The sequence below is a fragment of the Chlorocebus sabaeus genome, chromosome 1, assembly GCF_047675955.1.
Source record: "Chlorocebus sabaeus isolate Y175 chromosome 1, mChlSab1.0.hap1, whole genome shotgun sequence".
Taxonomy (NCBI): domain Eukaryota; kingdom Metazoa; phylum Chordata; class Mammalia; order Primates; family Cercopithecidae; genus Chlorocebus; species Chlorocebus sabaeus.
In genome coordinates this window covers 84,055,190-84,076,473 of record NC_132904.1, presented here as the reverse complement: position 1 = coordinate 84,076,473, position 21,284 = coordinate 84,055,190, and positions in this window count along the sequence as shown.

The window sequence follows — 21,284 nt, the reverse complement described above, 5'->3', positions numbered from 1 at the left end:
GTAACAAAAATTCCAAACTCACTGGTAATCTGCATTCATAAAAATGTAATATTTAGAAATCAAGGAAATTAATAGTCCTGTATGCCTCAGAGAACACACCGAAAGCACCAGGCTTCAGTGAATGACAGCATAGCCAAAGGAGAATACCAAGATGCTAGGGGAACTTGAACTATGACAAATAAGGAGTTGTTAAAGGATCTGAGATGGGTGGCCTAACAAAGAAGAGACTTAGCAAAGACATAATGTTTTTCTTTAAATATCTGGAGATCAGCGCTGTCCTGGGTTACAGGAAAAAAATAAAATAAAATAAATATCTGGAGAGCTGTAATGAGTGAGAAAGCTTGATTCTGTTTTACATCAAGGCCTGGAACAAAGAGTCACAAGACAAAGCTATAAGTAAGAGGCAGGCCCTGGGAAGCCTCCCTTAACCTCCATAGAGAAGTCTGTCTTGAGCCCCTAGATAAGCTAGGCCTTTGTTGAAACAAAGATCACATTGAATTTGCCTATATGAAGATGGCAGAAAACTGTGAAGTTCTTCAGGGAAATAATACATTATTTATTTATATTCCAATATTCAGTACACATTCAGTATTTATAGAATGAAGTTCAATCAGAATAAATGTTCAAACAAACAGACTCCTACAGCAGTGGAAAGAGCACACATGCCCATTGTTTAGGGAATTCATCCAGTGAGGCAAGGACTGGAGGAGATGACCTTCTAACAGTTGTTCTAATTCTGCTTCCAGCCTTCTGCAATTCAGCTAAGTCTTTCCTGGAGTCTGGTATTTAAAGCCCACCTCCAACTCATGTGCTCTGAACACATGGATAATTCGAGCTGTTTTTCATTCTGTTTCCAAACTCCTATTTGGTGTGCAGTCACTTACAGAGGAGAGCAGACTTCCCAAGTCATCTGGAATGGGCCATGGGATTAAAATGAACATCTGTAAAAAGGAGGCAACATTGTGCAGATCTGTGAAGAGTTGGCCCGTCACAAATGAACAAAATGTTGTGGGTGAAAGAAAATTTCCAATCATAGTCAAATAGAGTAGCAATAGACTCCTAGAATCAGAAAATATTTTTGGATCAGCCAAGTTTCAGCACCTCAAATTAAATCAGCGGGAAGTCTATTTCAAATTCAAGATTTGCCTTTTAATGTAAAATCTGCAGAGAGAGAAATTTAGTTATCAAAGGAAACAGTTCTATTTTAACATCATATTTTAGATTGTTGTAAAGTGACATGTAGTTGAAAATATCTCAGGCATAACAGGATAAAATCATTTTAATAAAATGTCCATCTGGGCTTCTGGTTTAAAATGATAGATTGAAACCATATGTTTGTCACTGTTCCTTTCCTCCAAACCTTTCTAAAATGATATTACAAGAATTCAAAAAGTATAAATCCACAAGGGCAATGAATGGGAAAGAGACAAGGAACAAGAGATAGGGATCAACAAATTTTTGTCTTTTGGAAGACAGACAGTAGAAGAAGGCATTCGTGGGCCTGAGAAAGCTGAATACCAGATACTGCAGAAAAGGATGCCAAAAAGAGATGGCCCCTTCGTGCCGCACAGCTCTGGAGAGGCTGGCAGATGGAGGGGTCTGCTTCCACCACAGTTGAATGTGAGGCGGGGGGTTAATCAAAATCTCTCTAGCAAGCAATGTAATCCCAGGTCCCACCCCTATTCCTGAAGCCAACTAGCTCTCCCACTCAGGAAAAAACTGGAGGATTATTATGTGAGAAACTGACATGGAGCAGCTGCTAATGTGGTGTTAGTAGGTATCATGGAAGAGGGCTATGCTGAAAACAAGAAAATTAAGTGAAAGTTTACATATCAAAATATGAGATTCCCCATTCTGCTTGTATCAACCAGCTCCAGGAATACTTGACAGTATGTTCTTCCAGGCAAGAGAATAGTTTTCTAGAGAAACTAAACTGCCCGCTAAAATGCCTTATAGGCACAGATAGTTGAGTGTATCCCAAGAGAGAGGCCTGGTTCCCACCAAATTAATACATAGTATAATGCATGCGCCAGTTCTTACACCCTCCCGTGGGTACTTAGGACTTCCAATCACCTGTTTAGGATACCACTCTTAACCATAAGTGGACTTCGAAGAACCACCAGACATTTGTGTAAAGTCTACAACATGTGTTTGGTGAAGGAATAAAGCCAACCTTATTCCTCTCTATTCTACAACTGGACCATCTTTGAATAGTCTGCTTCCATGCCCTCAAACACAGCAAGGTCGATCCCACTTCCTAACCTTGGCTTGTGCTATTTCCTGCCTGGAATGCCCTCACCTCTCATTATCTCAACAAACATTTTTGAATGCCTACTGTGTGCCAGACCTTGTGCCAAGGATAGGCAAAACACTTCCCTCCTCTCCCATAACTTAGAGCAAAGGCATGTAAATGAGCAAATAATTATAAATTGGAATGATGAGTGGTGATGTGATAAGTAAGCACAGCGTGTTGTGGGAGCCCAGCAATAACCCCAGCCGTAACTGGTGAGGTTGAAAAACCCTCACCAAAGGAGGTGGCATTGTTGCAGCACCCTGAAGGTGTAGTTAGGGTCAGCCAGGTCAAGGAAGTGAAAAGACAGTCTTGGGTGTATGTCCTTCCTGCCACTCTTCCTACCTGTCCCACTTCAAGGCCCACCTTCTCCAGGAAGCCAACCCCAGCCTCCCCAGTCACTTTGGCCCTCGCTGAGCACTCTCCATTGTACTCCTACATCCACATGCTCTATGACTATGGTTCCAGTAAGGAATTGGTACAGTCGGCTGTCTGAGAATTCTTCAAGAAAGTTTGCTAAAAAAGAAAAACAAGAACAGAACACAGGTTCCTCAGTCTATTACCAAATACGCTGATTTAATTAGAACCCGTACTTTCTATGGGCTCCCCAGGTGAGTCTTCTGTCCAAACAAGTATGGGAATTGTGACCATACACCATTCCGTTTCACATATGCTACACGAAGCTATGTTTATTTTCTAAAGAGATGTTAACACCATTTTCTCACCTCTGTTTTTGATTTTAAAGCTGACATCAATTGTCCATTATATCTACTGTCAATCCTGCTTCTAGCACAAAACTGTCATCAAAATAGGTACTCAATAAATATTTAAAGTCAATGAAGAAAAGATATGCATGAAAGTCAGAAAGAATACGGCCAGCTATGATGGCTCCCGCCTATAATCCCAGCACTTTGGGAAGCCAGGGCAGGCGAATCACCTGAGGTAAGGAGTTTGAGACCAGCCTAGCCAACATGGCAAAATCCCGTCTCTACTAAAAATATAAAAATTAGCCAGGCGTAGCGATGGGCACCTGTAATCCCAGCTACTCAGGAGGCTGAGGCAGGAGAATCACTTGAACCCAGGAGACAGAAGTAGCAGTGAGCTCAGATTGCACCACTGCCTGTCAGCCTGGGTGACAGAAAGAGACTCCGTCTCAAAAAAAAAAAAAAAAGTAAGAAAGACTAGAAAAAGACAGACATTTGGCCTTTAAGACTAAAATTTGTGCTATGTCATTGAATAATTCTGATACATGGCATTTATACAGTACTTTAAAACTTATAAACTGTCTTCCCAAATGTTATTGCAGTTGATCCAGCTACCCCTTGGGGTGGGTAGGCAGGGTTATTATTACTATCATAACCACTACAATTTATAAATTAGCTAACCTAATTAGCAAACTGAGGCTTTGAGATGTTAAGAAATTTGCCCAAGTAAGAGAGGGTCAAAACCAAGTTTTAAAAATCTGGAGAGCTCCCTCTTGTTTCTTTCCCACCTCATCACTTTTTCAAAGGATTTCTGTTAAGTACAGTAAATGTGTTGTTTTCTTAGTTTAGATAGAGAGCAAAAATATTGGAGGTAGAAATAAATCTCATGTAAGAAATATACTTGTCTGTGAGACAGCCAGTGATAAATTTGTGGGTACAAGAGAATCATTCCAGTCTAGCCATAGGAAGACAAATGTTTGCATTTGGCAGGGGAAAAAAAAAGGATGATGATGGCAAATAAAGGCCCAGGAGACTGTAGATTTTGTCATTGCCTTCTGTGACATGATATCTGCAGTGATTAATGGAAACTTTTTGCACAGTGATATTTAATCTCTGAGTTAGGGGAGTTAGATGTAAACATTCAAGCAGTGGACAAAATTTCTCATCAAAAATGAGATCTGGGGACACAGGCCCTGGTTCGCAGAGATCGTGCAAATGGGAGAAATTTAGATAGTACAACAAGGTCGCCGAGGAACATGCACAACTATTCCTCAATTTACCCAACCGTAAATTCTGGTAGGATTTTCTCTCAGGGAGGATGAAGCTCATTTTTCAACTCCCTGCACAATATGCTCACCCTGAAAGATGAGGCAACCATGGATTGGATGGTTCCAAACTGGGCTTTTCAATAATGTGGGGTCATAGGCTGGGAAAGGGAGACTTTCAAGTATCATCACAAGGTTGCTCAATCATTTTCATACAGAAGAAACGTGACAGTACTTGGGAACTGTGACTCCGTCAGAGTCTAGGAGACTCACAACTTCCGTCAAGTTAGCAGCTTTTACATACTTCAGGCGCTGGGAGCTTCCTCTCTTCCCCTTCAACACTGTCTCACCAAACATAAATCAGAGCTGTCTCTCATCCTCTGCATTCACAACAAAGAACATGCTTACCAGGCCACACAGGCCAGTCCCAAGACCATGCTATGTCCCTCCTTCCTCCTTCTCAGCATCAACTCAACAGTAGACTGTGTCAGCCCACCCTCTTCTCTTCATCCTCAGGCTATAGTCCTAGCTTTTACTTCAGGCTTTTTGGGGGAAGAAGGGCAGGGGAATAGTCATGACCATTGTCACAACCTCCTGAATAGTTTTCCTCCTTTCAGGTTTTTCTCTCCATTTCTTTCTCTACCTTCCTGCCTGAGTCATCGTGCTGAAGGAGACATGACCAAGTCACTTCTCTGAGTAAGAACTATCAGGAGTTCTCTGTCACTGCGAGAGAGAGAGAATCCCAAGTTGGCATGCCCTTCAAGTCCTTCATAGTCTGAGCCCAGCCTACCTGTCCACCCCACCTGTCATCTGCCCTCTTGCCCCCTCCCTTGACACTCCCTGTCCCTCTGGGCTTATTCACCATCCCTCCTATCCATATCACACTTGTCGAGGCTCCAGGCATTTATTCCTAATGCATAGCCCCATGACCCAGAAATTTGCTTTGCCTGAGATACAGTTACAGTACATTTCCCAGCCTCCTTTGTGACAGAGAGGGAGGAACTCGTGAGTTCTGGCTTGAGGAATGTAAGTACTAAAATGTGCCATTTCCTGGACTGGTCCATAAAAACCTTCCATATGTGATTCTCCATACTCTTTCCCCCAAGCCAAAGTCTGTGAAAACCAGATATTGAAAAACTTAAGTGCATAAAAGCTTAGAAAAAGAAAGAGATTTTAGGCTATGTGGTTATATTCACTGCATTTGAGAAATGCAAATAAATATCTCAGGCTATTTTGATTACTGGACTGTGATCCTTTATCTGCTACCTACTGTGAGATTAGACCATATGCATAATAGTTTCTAAATGATGTCAAGTCATTCTCCAAAGCTTTAGTGGAAAACTACTATGTGTCAGCCACTGGGCTTTGTGCTGAGAAAACAAAGCTGAATATGACACAGGCCCTGCCAGCAAGATGCTTAAATGCTAATGGGAGGGGCATAAATGTCATCAAAAAGTACAACATAGTGCAATGTGTGCACTTGTAAAAGTGGGAGGCAGAGAGGAGGGAACCCAGGTTCCTTTCATCGTGTGGCTCAGCCATCTTCACAGGGGTGGTAGGAAAGACAAGAAAGGAACAAAGGTCTACCATAAAAATTCACGGAGAATAATGCGAGAGAGAGATAAATAGGGTAGATGTAAACACTCCCTACAGGAGTCAACAAGAAAAGTAAGTATTGGCCTGGAAAAAAAGGGAGAGGCAGAAAAAGATGACAAAGAAAACAGTACATAAAACCCCAGAGCAAGAGGAAGGATGGTGCATTGTGGAATCTGCAAGTACAATAGAAGCTCTTCCAAAGAGCTCTGCTTCACTGACTAATTGCCCTTTGCATTCTTCAACCAGTGCTCTTTATTCCCTGTAGAAACTGACAGATAACCATAGTGCTCAGATGAGCCCAGGGCTAGTAGGCTACTCTCTAGTGTCAAAGATAAAGCCAGACACAAGTTAAAATGAGGACAGATTTAACGTAGTAATAACTATTGCAACAGAGAAAAGAGTCTAGCCGGAACTGCACTCAGCTTCAATTTATAAAGAGCTGATTGATCATTTTAAAGTGAGAATGAGAGAATGGGGAGTGAGGTGAGCAGGAGGTGAGTGGAGTTAGGGAAGTGAAAACTTACAACGAAGGATAAGTCGGTCAGTGTGTTTCTACAGAGAATAAAGAGCACGGGTTGAAGAACACAAAGAACAACCAGTTAGTGAAGCAAAGGTCTGTGGAAGAGCTTCTGCTGTACTTACAGATTCCGTAATGCACCATCTTCCTCTTGGTCTGGGGTTTTGTGCACTGTTTTCTTTCTCTTCTCTCCGCCTCTCCCTTTTTTCCAGGCCAATACTTATTTTTCCTCATGACTCCTTTGGGGAGCATTTGCACCTACCCTATTTACTGGATCTGTTTTATTTATGTGTGATCAGGCCAGCCATGTCTGCTAGCTGGCAATGATCAAAGTTAGGATTCCATCCTCCCACAGAAACTGGAAGACAGAGGCCCTATCCTTAGGTATTGGCTGAAACAAACAGTACATTTTTTTGGCAGCCTTGAGTTTTCTTCAGCAGGCACTTTGAGCTGTTAGAAATGATGTTAGTGTTTGTTCAAGTCTATATAGAACAAGATTGAGGCCTAGTGGAGAAGAGAGCTCACGGGAGCCTGGCTAGAGTTTGGACAAAGAGAGTCTTTGTCACTAGTCTGTCTGCTCACCATGTGTCCCTGAGTTGAGTGGTGTAATACACAACGAAGACTGAGAGCTAAGGGAGCTTCATCATTGTCACTCCAACCCATTGTTTTGCAGACAAGGAAGCTCCTCCTTCCTATTACTTGGTGAACCCTTATCCAACGTTTACATCTCAGTGTAGACATTGCCACTTCCTTCAGAATGCCTTCCTTGACTCCCACCAAATTAGGATGGAAGCTCCTGGTGTGCATGCCCATAGTGCCTGCAACCTCCCTAATGTTCTACCTTTTGTCTACATGCTGACCTCGCCATTAGACTTGAAGTTCCCGAGAACCGGACCATTAGTCCAGCTCACAGCTGCAGCCCCAGCACTTAGGACAGCAGCTGCCACTTGAAAGGCACCCAGTGAACACTAGCAGCATGACTTGGCAGCAACTGGCTCAAGTCACCCAGGGAAACTGGCACATAGGACTCAGTGGGTGAGGTTGAGTCACAGCCTACCTTTCCATCCAATGGAAGGGCTCCTGGCTCACTCTGCCACAGTAACAAAGTCTTCACAGGACCCTCTGTCTGTCCAGAGATCCCAAGGTGCCCCACACAGGCATTTCCCCAGGTCTCTCTCCCTACCCTCTATCCCCAGCATCCCCAAGGTCCATATCTCACAATCTCAAGAATCCAAGAAATAAATTTGTGGAGGGCTCCAATAACTGATAACAAAAATGTTGCCATCCAGGAATATGTCCATGAAGAAAGAAAAGTCAAAGATATGATACGATATTTTCTTCAGTCTCTAACTATGCTCAGTTCTTCAGTGTTTACTGTCATGCATAACCTTGACCACTTTAAAGTTATTTTGTAGACTGTTCCTCAGTTCATGTTTGCCTGATGTTTCCTCATTATTGTATTTAGAACATACTTTTCTTTTTTTTTTTTTTTTTTGAGGCGGAGTCTCGCTCTGTCGCCCAGGCTGGAGTGCAGTGGCCGGATCTCAGCTCACTGCAAGCTCCGCCTCCCGGGTTCCCGCCATTCTCCTGCCTCAGGAGATCAAGAACATACTTTTCTAAATACAATTTAGAAAATTATGTTCTAAATACAATAATGAATTTTTTCATTCATTAATGAAATGATGTCTGTCCTTCTCAGTGGACCATTTCAGGAAATACACAATATTGGCAATTGTTTAACTTTTCCTACTTATCATGGTGTATATGTTTTCACATCTTTTCACCCAGGGCAGGATGACAGGCTGCCTCCCACAGGGCAGCTCCAGCACCGTGGCTGCCCAAAGCAAAGCCGTGAATGGGACCCTGGGTCCCTGTGAATACTTGGTGGGAAAGAGGCCAATACTGTCTGCCTTAAGTACAGGTCTCCAGAAAGGTGGTACTGGCATTATGAATCTGCTGTGCCTACTTAAGTCAGTCTTGATAAGAAACCTAAGGACTAGCTAGATGAGGAAATGGTGTTCACTTGTCACACACTATACCTGAGGATGGCAAAGATTGGGGTGATGCCAGATTGGGGTGATTGAAGTTGAGTAGAAAGCAGAGATAGAGAGCCAAGTGTGGGGGTGGGTAACTGTAACCCCAGTGACTGAGGAGGTTGAGGCGGAAGGATCACTTGAAGTCCAGGAGTTTGTGTTCAACCTGGACAACATGGAGAGACCCTGTCTCTAAAAATAAATAAATTTATTTTTATTTAAAAAGAGAAAGCAGTAACTGATTTATGCACTTGACAAAGAGGGCACCCTTAGGTAAGGAGATGTTTTTAAATTTCACTTCACATTCACGAAAGCCTTTTTTCAGAGGCAAATTTCATGAACAAGGACAAATGACCTTCCATATCCTTGCTAGGAATAGGAAAGGAATTTTTTCCATTTTAAGGAAATGTATGATTTTAATTAAAATGAGAACATTTGAGTGAGTTGCTAAGAAACAAGACCCTATCTGTAGCCATAGGAGCTTATGCCATTAACATCTGGCTATAGATGGGTTTCCTTGGAAACAATTCCTAGGCATTCTTAAGTGTTAACACGGAGCAAGAATAAAGCCTTCTTAATAGATGGAGATGAGGGCCATAAAAAAAGATCGCTAATTGAGCAAATTGACCAACCATAAAAGCAAGATATGCCAGCAAAAAGTGATACTCAAGTACAATAACCTCTTTACAATCTGTTTTCTGCTCTGTTCTATTCTGTTCTCTTAGAGAAAAGTAGTACATTTTCATGGGGAAAGAATTCAGATAGTGAGGAAGAGAGTGAAGTTAAACATAGAGTTGTCCTTTTCTTCCTCCACCCCTCTGATTATTCTTCGGAATTAGCTACTATTAACTGCTTCATATATGTCCTTTGAGATATTTTCTATGTTGACACAAGCATGTATATAATATCTCTATTTTAAACAAATGAAAATTGTATATCTTGTTCACAGACATGCCATTTTTTTCCCTCTCTCTCACAATATGTCTTAGAAATCCTTCCATGTCAGGACTTAAAGATCTGCTTCATTCTCCTTGACACCTAGTTTGGACAAAGTTAAAAGAAAATCTATATAATCCATTCTCTGAATTGGCTTAGAGTGTTTGCATTGTTTGGCTATCACAAAGAAGGCTGCAATGAATATCCCTGTGGATATCTTTGCAGACCTTTTTAGGTCTATCTTTAGGGTAAATTCCTAAAAATAAAAATAGTTAAGTCAAATTTCATATGCATATTTTTATCACTATTGCCAAAATTACCCTCCAAATATATCACACCAATTCATTCTCCCACCATCAGCATAGAAGGCTTCCTATTTCTGGCCCATACTCCCGTCCCTAAGTAACACTGGGTATCACAAAACCTAAAAGTCTTCATCAGTCCAATAGGATAGAATGATACATCATTTTTACATTTTGCATTCCTTTTATTTGGAAGGACATTATGCATCTTCTCATGTTTGCCCATTTACATTTCTTTTTTAATGGATTACCTGTGTGTGGCCTTTGCCCACTATCCTATTATCTTTTTCTTATTTGTGCCTAAGCACTCTTTGCTTACTAAGGAAATTAGCCCTTTATGAATCTGAATATTTATTTGCTTTTGCTTTTTTTCTTTGAACAAAGGTGTCAGTCCTGCCAGTATCACAGGGTTGCTCTCAGCCTTGGTTAAGATAATATATACAGGTTAGGTGCAGTGGCTCACGCCTGTAATCTCAATACTTTGGGAGGCTGAAGCAGGTGGATCGCTTGAGGCCAGGAGGTCAAGACCAGCCTGGTCAACATGGCAAAACCCCATCTCTACTAAAAATACAACAATTAGCCGGGTATTGCGGCGTGCATCTGTAATCCCAGCTATCCAGGAGGCTGAAGCATGAGAATTGTTTGAAGCTGGGAGGCAGAAGTTTCAGTGAGCCAAGATGGCACCACTGCATTCCAGCCTGGGTAACAGAGCGAGAGTCTGTCTCAAAAAAAGAAAAAAAAAAAAGGTACATATGAACATGTCTTTATTGATACAAAATCCTAACTAATGAACTAATGTATTTTTTCATTACATTCTTATTATCAAAGCAGGAGAGTCTGGTAGAAAAATTATATACTTTGGAATCTGAAGAATCCAGCTCAAATTCTGGCTCTGCCACTATTTACTGAAGAGAAGAGTGTCTTCGTGGCCCTTATTAATAGCCTCCTGTATCTGTGCCTTTTCCCCTATAACCTTTAGTCCCCTCCCACTCTGACCCTGGCCTCAGCAACGTGATTTGCATTGACCAATCAGGCAGTAGCAAGCTTGAAGCAGAGACTTGAAAAAGTATTCATGTTTCTGTTTCCTCCATTGCTTCTCTGCCATTGCTGTGAGAACATGTTCAAGTTAGCCTGAAAAGACCATGTGGACAGAGCCGCACTATCTCTGCCAAGTCTCCAGCCTTGTGAGAGATCCCAGCAGAGATCAGCAAAGCCATTCAGCTACCTATAAACTCATGAGCAGTACTAAGTCACTGATTTAGGGAGTGGGTATTTGCTCATGCAGCAATAGCTAAATGACATATTATCTATGAGATTAACCTCATTGCATCTCAGTTTTCAAATTTGTGAATGTTGAAGATAATACCACCTTTATGGAACTATTTTAGGCAATAAAATAACATTCATCCCAGGAATGGTAACAGCCCAATGCTTACTATCAGCAAGGAAACTCAACTACAGGTAATGTTTGGCAATGTCAGCAGTTGTTTCCGCAGCCCCATAACATAAAGCTATTGTTACAGTGTATGTTTATCTTTAAGATCATCTGCCAAAATTTCCAGGCCTGCCAAAAATTACCATGCATCCTCACACAAGTCACTTAACCTCTCTGGGTTTCCCACAGGCTCCTCCATCTTCTGCAACTTTCCTATCTGGCACACTTCCTTGGCTCTTAGACTCCATCTGGGTTTGAAAAGGTTTGTCTTTATCTCTTTGTTCAGAGACCTGAGTGTCCCCAGCCCAGCCCATCCATCTTAGGCATCCCTCAACCTTTTATCAGAGTAATATTGCTAAAATGCAAGTTTACTTTTGCAATTGACTACTTCGGCTTCAGTCGCTTCCTCTAGCCTTAAGGAAGAAATCCACTCTCTAATGCAGGGAACCCAAGTCCCATTTAACCTCTCTGGCCTCTTCCCTCAACACCTGTGCCAACTTGCATATCGTCACACAGCTCCCAAGGTGTGCCTGCTCAAGGTCTCTGCTGTTTTCTCTGCATTAGAGTAAGCTTCCCATTACCAACTCTCCACTTTGAATGTCCAGTCAGTATCAACCCCTAGGAAGCCTTTCCTCTCTCCAGGCTTCTCAATCTCATCACTATTGACATTTGGGGCCAGATAATTCTTTGTTGTGGGGTGCTTTTCTGTGCATATAGGATATTTAGCAGCATCCCTCACTGGCCTCTACCCACTAGATTCTAGAAGCACCCCTCCCAACTTTTGACAACCAAAAATGTCTCCAGACTTTAACAAATATCTCCTTGGAGCAAAATCACCCCCAGTTGAAAACCAATGCCATAACTCCATTCCCACATGCACCCCCAAAAGCAGATTCAATGTTCTTAGACATCCTAGGCCTAACTCTACTCAAACATTTATGATGTTCTATAGTCAACATCTGATCCCAGTCTGTCTTTCCCACTAGACTATCTGAGGACAAAAATTGTGCCTTTGGTCTCTATATGCCTTTGCCCACTTTCTAGAACAGGGAAAGTGCCCAATGAATACTTGTTAAAGGGGTGTGTGTGTGTGTGTGTGTGTGTGTACATAATAGCAATGTAGAAATGGGGAACTGAGGTTCCCAAATCTATCTGCACATTACAATCACCAGAAATATTTTTAAAACACAAATTCCTAGATATGTGCCTAAACTCCTGAATAAGGATCTCAGGGAGCAGGAATCCAAGAATGTTTACTGTTTAAACTACAGGGTGATTGTAATGCAGCCAGCCCACAGAAACAACAATCCATGACAATGATCCATGAGACAACCATTCATAGACAAAATCGAGGCAAACAACCTTCACCATCTTTGCAGACCATCCGACAATGCCCACTTCCATCACTGCAAAAAAATGTGAAACATTCCTCCAAAGAAATCCTTCTGCCCCCGAAGTGTAAGTTGGTTGTTTCAAAAGGTGAGTAAGGAAGCACTCAGGAAGCCTCCAGAAAAGGCTCGGAGAGCCTCTATATATAGTCAGAGGAATGTCTGTGGCATTTATGAAAATATTCTTTTGTGAAGCAGAGCATTTGCATCTTCCTTGGCTACCTATTCCCATAGCCTCCCCATGGCCAGTAGAGCCCTGTTCCTCCATAGAACACAGATGGCTCCTTTCTCAGGTGGCCTGTTCATTCTCAGTAGCCTGTCTTTTCAACAGAACTCAGAGGAATTGTGAGGAGATAGATGTAGAATGTCTGCTTGCCCCCTGAAGGAAGCGAATGACAGCCCAGTCTAGTAATTTCAAAAATGTGCACCATCCAGTGCAATGCTTACCATACATTTAAGGCTAGTAGGGTTGGAGCTGGTGAAAAGCTCTCTGTAACAGGGCTATAGAGTTCAGGCCTGAAAGAATGACTCATGGCCAGATATTCATGAGGAGGCAGGACAAGGAGAGTGGAAATGGATGAGAAAGTTGACAGGTTTGCAGAGAACATCCTCATTTCCTCTGCCCTGACAGGCTGGTAAGTACATGTTAACAGCATAAGGCACTATCAGTGATGGAGCTGGCATGAGGTCCTCCCCCTCCCACTGGGGGAAACCAGCCATCTCTGGAATCTTTAATGATGCTATCACTTTCTGAAAGCAAAGTCTCCATCAGAGCTCCTTTCAGTCCAGGATGTCTGCATGTGTTTGCTAGGACTACTATAACAAAGTACCACACACTGGGTGTCCTGAACAACAGAAACTTCTTATCTCACAGTGCTGGAGGCTGGAAGTCCAAATCAAAGTGCCAGCAGGCTTGGTTCCTTCTGAGGGTTGTGAGGAAAGGATCTGTTAAGGCCTCCCTCCTTGGCTGTAAATGGTCATCTTCTCCCTATGTCTCGTCACATGATCTTCCCTCTATACAGGTCTGTCACCAAATTTCCCCTTTCTAGAAGGAGGTCATCATATTGGATTAGGGCCCATTCTAATGATCTCATTTTAACTTGATTACCTATAAAAAGACCTTATCTCCCCTAAGCTCACATTCTGAGGTAATGAAGGTTAGGGTTTCAACATATGAATTGGGGTGGGGGGCTCACTTCAACCCATAGCAATGCCTGACTCCTCTGTCCCACTCTGTCAGTTTCCCCTCACTTCTCCACTTCCTGAGTATGCCCGACTGACTTTCTCTTTTCGCCTTCTCCAGACTCCTCAACACTTTTTGCAGAGACTGTGTGTCTCATCCTTCCAAACAAACTGTGATAAACTGGGAGGATCATGAGCTCTTGGAGAAAACAGACCTGGGTTTAAATCTGGATTCTAAGCTGTACTAGTTATGTGCCTAGAACAAGTTACTTCATCCCTCTGAGCCCATTTTCTCATTTTATGGTAAAGATGTGTGTGGTGAACCACATATTTAAAATGTTGCCTGTTACTTCTGTATCCAGTGAGAGCCAGGAGTCACCAAAGAGCAAATTCTGATGTTGTTGGGAAAATAATCACTTTAGTGGCTTTCTTGAGCTTATCAACAGAAAGTGAGTTCTCACCTAATTCCCTGGAGGAAGGGTGTATGAGCCCTTCTGTGTCTGGTCATAGTCAGGTCCTTCATCATACCACATGGTGTGGTCCCTGAGAGGGAGATGAACACATTTTCATAGGGCTAGGAAGGATCCTTAGCATAAAAGGCTAAAAATCATCCACTCCCTCCTTTCCAGGTATAAAGCAGGACTTCGCAAACAACCTGTAGGGAATAACATTTTTTTTAAATTTTCAATCGACCACAGACTTATACTTTTGGAAAATGCAATAAAAATGTATTGTTAAATATTAAAAGGACAAACAAAATGGAAGCCACTATTTTTTATTCAATTCAACAGATATAAAAATAACTCTGTAAAGTTGCTGTGAAATATTTCTAAATGTTTACCATTAATTGCTAAATGTATCTTTTTATAAGCTAGTAACAAAAAGCTTGTGGACAGGCCCCCAGCCAAGCACTAAATTTGAATTAACACCAATTTAATGTATAATGAAAGAGTCTTCAGCCCAAGGCATTTATCTGTGGGGTGATGGGTGACTGGGGTTAGTGCAATACTAAAATTACAGTATTCGACTTTGGCATTCAAAATCAGGTTCTTTTTTTCCATCCACAGCAAGAAAATAGACTTGAAAGTCAAGCCTTTGTTCCTAAGAGGAGGAATGAGTAGCTCCCGTTGCCTCTTTCCACCTTTGAAATACCAAGATGCAAGCATGAAAGATGAGATCACAGTTTTGCTTTATGTACAGAGTAAGGAGAAGGTAGCCCACCTTTCAGCTTGGTGTGTACATTATTATTAATATTGAATAGTAGACTATTCATAGAAATAACATCTCTCTTGTTTAATGATTAACAACTTAAAAAGTGTTTTTACATCTATGATGTACATTTATGTCTCATGTACCCTAAAGTCATACTTTTGTCCCCATTTTACAGATGAAAACAAAAGCAACAATAGAATCAAGACATTTTCACCTTTCCCAAGCTTGGAGGGAAGGTGAGACGTTTTCCACAGTCTGTAATGGGAGGGTCTTTGTCCAGATTACATCTGGGAACAGAGTAAGGAAGTAAATGGTGGAATAGGAGAGACCTTGCATCTTAGTGGGAAGTCATCATTTGTTATCACCATCTTCCCCATCATCATTCACCAGCATCTCTTTGGCCTTATTATTTCTAGGATCCTGTAGCAGGCAAATGGAGGACAACAGGAGATAAGGCAAGGTCCCTGCCATCAAGGACCTGACAGCCGGCTATGTGATTCTGGGCAAGTCACTAAGCTTGATTTTACAACTGCAAATTGAGATAATAAAATTGTCTACCTTGGAGTGTTGTTATGAGGATTAAACCATAAAATGCACATGAAGTGCTTAGCACAATCCAAGGCCTGCAAAGCCCACAAGGCCCAGTAAACGTCCCCTAAGTATTCATAATTAATGCTATACAGATTAGCCAAAAATAGATCTGTTTGCTAATTATAATGACTAACAAGTCATTTTGCATTTAGTCATTTTCCACATGGCTTCATTTGTCTTTGAAATACCTACACTTTCAGAGACATGTAAAAAGTCACTAAATAAAGTTAAGAATTTTTTAATTGCTAAAGTGAATAACCAAATGTCACCTGAAGAGAAGGACGCTAGAGAAACAGCAAGGGCATATCTCTGGAGCATCTCGATATCACATTTTTTATCCAGCAACAAGCACTTTCAGCAAGTTGATAGCAAACTCTGTTTCCATTCTGTGGTTGAGAAATTTTGCTCCAAGGGAGAGATAACTGCTTCCTGCCTGTCCCAGCTATGGTGGAACCTAGTACGGCCTGTGGGGAAGGAGGAGCTGGGGAATTTGTGTCTCAGGGAGAAGTCAATTGAAAAGTCAGGCAGACAAAGCACGGAGGCTGAGAGGAAAAATATATATGGAAAACTGGAGTGAGAGGGGAGAGTTGTCCAGACTTTCCAAGAGAGACTGGATCTCTGTGCCAGGCAGCCAGGACGCCACTGGAGACAACTCTGCTGGGAAAACTCCACCGGGCAGCATAACACGACAGAAAACAGGCTCTCCTAGCAAAAGCCCCATGGTGAATGCCTCCAGCACCTCCTCCAGGCTCCTCTGAGTTACACAGGCCCATTTTCTTCCACTGTGGCAGTCTTGGCAACAGAGAGTGGGACAGTCTCCTGAGCCCCTCAGATGATTCTAATATATCCCAGGCTTTCCATCATTGCCCTTACTGAGAGTCATTTGCAATATGTTGGTAGTGTGAACCATCAGATCAGTCCTTCAGGCACGGAAACTAACAATTACATTTGGCCCTGAGTGCTCAGGGAGGAGGACGCAGGTGCCAGGTTGGCATGAAGAGGTGGAAAGACTTCTCCAGGGGACTCCATCCTGCCCCTACTTCCATTCTCCAGGTAGAGAGGAGGTGACTCCCCTTGTTTACATCCTCAAGCTTCCCCTCCCATTGATTTGCTCCTCTCTCAGTACCTTTCTATTCACTGTGGCATAATTCCACCTTGTCAAAGTCAGTAGAGGAAGGCCGATAGAAAGGGCTTCTTTCTGAGCAGCAGAAAACCTGGCTTCTGGCCCTGGCTCTGTAACTAATTTGTTATGTGTCTTTGGAGTGGTCCTTTTCCCTCTCTAGGCTCCAAAAGGGTTGACCAGGGGACCTCTACAATCATCTAGTCTGGCCCCATAACAGAATCAGACTGGGCTTGTTGAGTTTTTTTATGTGATTGGTTAGTTTGTTTTTTGGGGTGTGTGTGTGTGTGTGTGTGTAGTAATTGTAGAAAAACATTTAATATAAGATCTATCATTTTAACAAAATTTTAAATGTTCAATATAGTGCCATTAGTTATAGGCACAATGTTTGTGTTTTCGTAGTCAAACCATCCACTCATCCATCCACCCTGGAGACCAGCAAACCATGGCATCCTGTGGGAGCCTGAGACAGCACACTTCCTGCTGTAGGCGCCCACTGGTATCACCTACGTTCCAACCTGCCAACGGACAGGAGGACAGAGATAAGCGGGATGGGGAGTTTGATGGGAAAGGATCTAACAGGTCCTTCTTCAACCACTAGGTGTCACTGTTCCACCTTAAACATCCCTCTTTAGATTCTCCATCAGAATAAGTGGTGACTCAAAGCTCTCTTGGATTCTTGGCACTTGGATCTAGTTAGCATCTACGTTTCTGGACCCTTTCCCCAACACTCAACACGATTATTTAAACGTGTCTGTCCATCTCCCTTCCCTGCCTGCCAGGTCTGTGGACCTGACCACTGACATAGAATGTGAGGTATACATCTGCCCAAGCTAATGAGCCTAGCCCTTTACATTTGTTCTCATTCAGTCATGAATTTAATGAACCCTTGCCACGTTCCAGGCCCCATGCTAAGAGCTAAAGACTCAAAGAAGAAAAGAATACTCCCTGTCCTCAAGAGTAATAGCCACATGGCTGCTACTCCGTTACACAAGGCCCAGTTCCTTCCACTGTGGCAGTCTTGGCAGCAGAGAGTGGGACAGTCTCCTGAGCCCCTCAGATGATTCTAATACATCCCAGGCTTTCCATCATCGCCCTTACTGAGAATCATTTACAATGTATCTTTAGTTCAAACCATCCGATCAGTCCTTTAGGTGGGGAAACCAACAATTGCACTTGGCCCTAAATGGTTAGGGAGGAGGACACAGGTGCCAGGTGGCATGAAGAGGCAGAGAGCCTTCTCCAGGGGGTCCGTCCTGCCCCCACTTCCATTCTCCAGATAGAGAGGATGTGACTCCCCTTGTTCACATGCTCAAGTCCACATGCTATTACACACATGTTGCTATTACTGTAACCTAATGAGAAAGCACTGAAATGAAGGACTCAATGCCATGAGCATATAGATGAAGGAGCCATCAGGCCTGCGTTGGATAGGTAGGGAAGCTACAGAAGGGTGGTAGCATTTGGGCTGAGACTTGAAAAATGCATGGGTCTTGATGGGTAAATCACTGGGAAAGAGTATCCCAGGAATAAAAGAACAGCATAGGGAAATAGGCCAGCCTACTAAGCTTAAAGTACGTTTTTCCTATGTAAAGACAAACCATATGAAAATCGATTTTGGCCCAATTACCTTGCATGCAAGAGAATGAGGTTCCTGCTCCATTCTTAGATACTATCACCATTTTCTGTCTGACACTGGGGAGAAGAGATGTTACTTTTCATTTTTTGTATCCTCAAGATTGACCACAATTGAAGGTGCACAATATTATATTTTGAGTGAATGAAAAATTCACCTTACCAGCTAAGCTAAGTCACCACAAGACCATCAGATTTTGAAGAGGTTTTTTCAAAGGGGAAACTGAGGCATGGGTCCACCAGTAGGAGAGCCATGCATGCCTCCTAGTGCTCCCTGCAGAGCCTGCACGAGCTGATTCCCTTCTTCCAGGTAAATGAGTCTGCAGGTTTCTTGGGATCAGAGAAATGGCTGCACCTTTTTATTTCCAGAGATTCTCCCTACTCTTCTTTCAGGAACACTGCTCTGGGGGACCTGAGAAACTAAAAATGTAATGAGAACTTAAAGGCTCTGTGTTCTCACCAAAGTTGAATCAAGAGCAGAGAGCAAGGTCATCTATATGCTAATCTCACAATATAGACCCCTTAGACTTTGGCAGAAGAAGTGATTTTTTTCCTCCCAGAAAATCATTATCAAGTATTTGCTTCTGCCAAAACTTATTAGGAGCTTTGGCACCTGATATAGTATACTATATGCCACGGGTGACGGGAGGAGTAGAACGTGCAAGAGACAGGAAGGGAAATGTAAAGGGACAAGAATAACTCTGACTCTGAGCAGAATGTTATTAATATTGGCTGTGGAAAGTTTGGTTGTGGGTGTGGGAGGAAGGAGGTCAAGGTAGGCAGAAATAAATTCTGAGTCAGAGAGTGATTGTGTCCTGTCTCTGCCAAAATTCTTCCATAGATAGCCTAATTTCCGATGGAATAAAGTCCAAACTCCTTAGCCCAGCATTTATGGCCACCATGGCCTAGCCCTGACCCATCTTTTCAACCTTTTCTCCCAGTACTTTCATTGCTTGCCTTTCACACCAGCTGAATGGGCCCATGCACCCTCATCAGAAGTGTCCATTGGGCCCCAGCTACTCCTCAGCCTCAGCTCCTAGGGATCTCTTTATAGGCATACCTCAGCAAGCATCCACATTTCCAGATGGACTGTGCTCTCTCATACCACATTTCTTTTTCTTCTTTAATTGGCAAGCTCCTCTTTAACTTTCAACATCTCTCTTCTTGGAAGCCTTCCCTGATCATACCCACAGTTGAGCTTCAGGACTCTTATCTTGCACACCTTGTACATGCAATGTTTGTAACTCTTATGACTCTGCTGAGAAAGTATTAGTTAGTGTATCTCTAAACTCTGAGCCTGTCTTTTAGTGACAGCTCTAGCATAAAACTTAACATACATGAATTAATATCTAGGAATAGAGTTGTCAAGGACAGAGACCATATGTTTATCTTTGTGTCTCCAATCTCTTGACCATGGTTTGGCATGGAGAGAGACTTCAACACATGCTGGTTGAATTAATACATGAAAGTATGGAGGGATAATGCAAAATAAATATTTGCCAATTAATTTCCAAGTTTTAGTACAACTTAACTTCTTCATTTTGTTTAGTTAATTGAAAGGACTACCCACTTTGTGCATCTAGTCTTTTCCATATCTGAGCTCCTAGCTACCTGTGCTAAAAGCATGTCTCATACGTCCAGGTAAAACACTTGCTCTCTGAACAAGTCTCCTGTTGTAACACTACCCTTTTACAGAAGTGGGGGTCAGTTAAAAAAAATCTATTCAATAGGTTTTTACTTAGTATCTACTATATACCAGGCACTATGCTTCCATCAGAGCTATGGCAGTGAATAAGACAACTCCAATCTTTACTTTTTGGAGTGTAGAGCCCAAAGAATAGACATCAAATCAATAAATACAAATATGAAGGGTGTCTGAAAGGCAAAGTAGAGGAACACCAAACAGAGAACCTAATCTAGTCTTAAGGAGTTCAGGGAAGGTTTCTCAGGGAAAGAAACATTTAATCCAAAATGAAAAGATAAGTAAGATTAGCCAGGCTTAGAGTAGAGAAAAAAACAAGGGTTCAGAAGTTAACCCAGGCATCCTAGGCTAGCTGGCTGCCCTTCTTGCCTCCCCCGCCCCATCTCCAATCCAATAATTACAACTACCTTTTTCTGAAACACATCACTTTCTCCTGTTATTGGCATTGGATATTTCAACACTAGTATCAGTTGCCAACTAGACTACAAACTAAAAGGAAAGTTAGGCAGCCACATGAAAAGGATCATTACGGTCAGACAACCAACTAATACCAGGGCAAATACTGACAGTCCCGAGTCCCTCAAAAGCCATCTGTCTCGGGCAAACCAGGAGAGTTGGTTGCCCTGCACTATGGCCACAAGCCACTACTAGGATGGACCAGTAGCAGCTCAGCACATATATTTATAATATTTATTCATTAATTCATTTGTTCAATGTCCTGAACATATACGTAAAGAACTAAACACCGAAAATATACTAATGTACAAACATGTGCATACATTGTCTTACTTTTCTCTGTCCATTAGTTGGAAAAAGAGCTAGCAAAAACATGAGTCTATGTTTCTATTGTTCAACCTCAGATGAATGAATAAAACTATCCCTCTAATGGGGCAGAAGATGATAAAGAATTTTCTTAAAAGGAAGCATCATGGTTTGCACTGGAGCCCAGGAACCTGGTTCTAGTCCAGATGATGGTGCTCTGGGTGGTTGGTTTATCTATAAAAAAGAGACTGACAACAATACTGATGCCAATTTGCAGAATTTTGGTGAAGACTAAATGATACAAGTGGATAAGAAGGCTGTGTAAATTTAAAAGCATCGAGGAAATGTTAGCATCTTAGGCTTTAATAGTCTGTGAGCTGCATCATAGACTCATTATTAGAAATTCCTAATGGTGGGCAAGTTCTGCTTCTGGCGTGGTGACACAAAGGCAACCACTTTTTTAAAAAGATTTGCATATTGCAGTTTTTATGAATTTTTTAGTAATAAAAATGTTTGTACATTTTTGTGAGGTGCATGTGACCCATTGTTAAGTGCATAGAATGTTAAAGATCAAGTCAAGGTATTTAGGGTATACATCACCTTAGTATTTATAA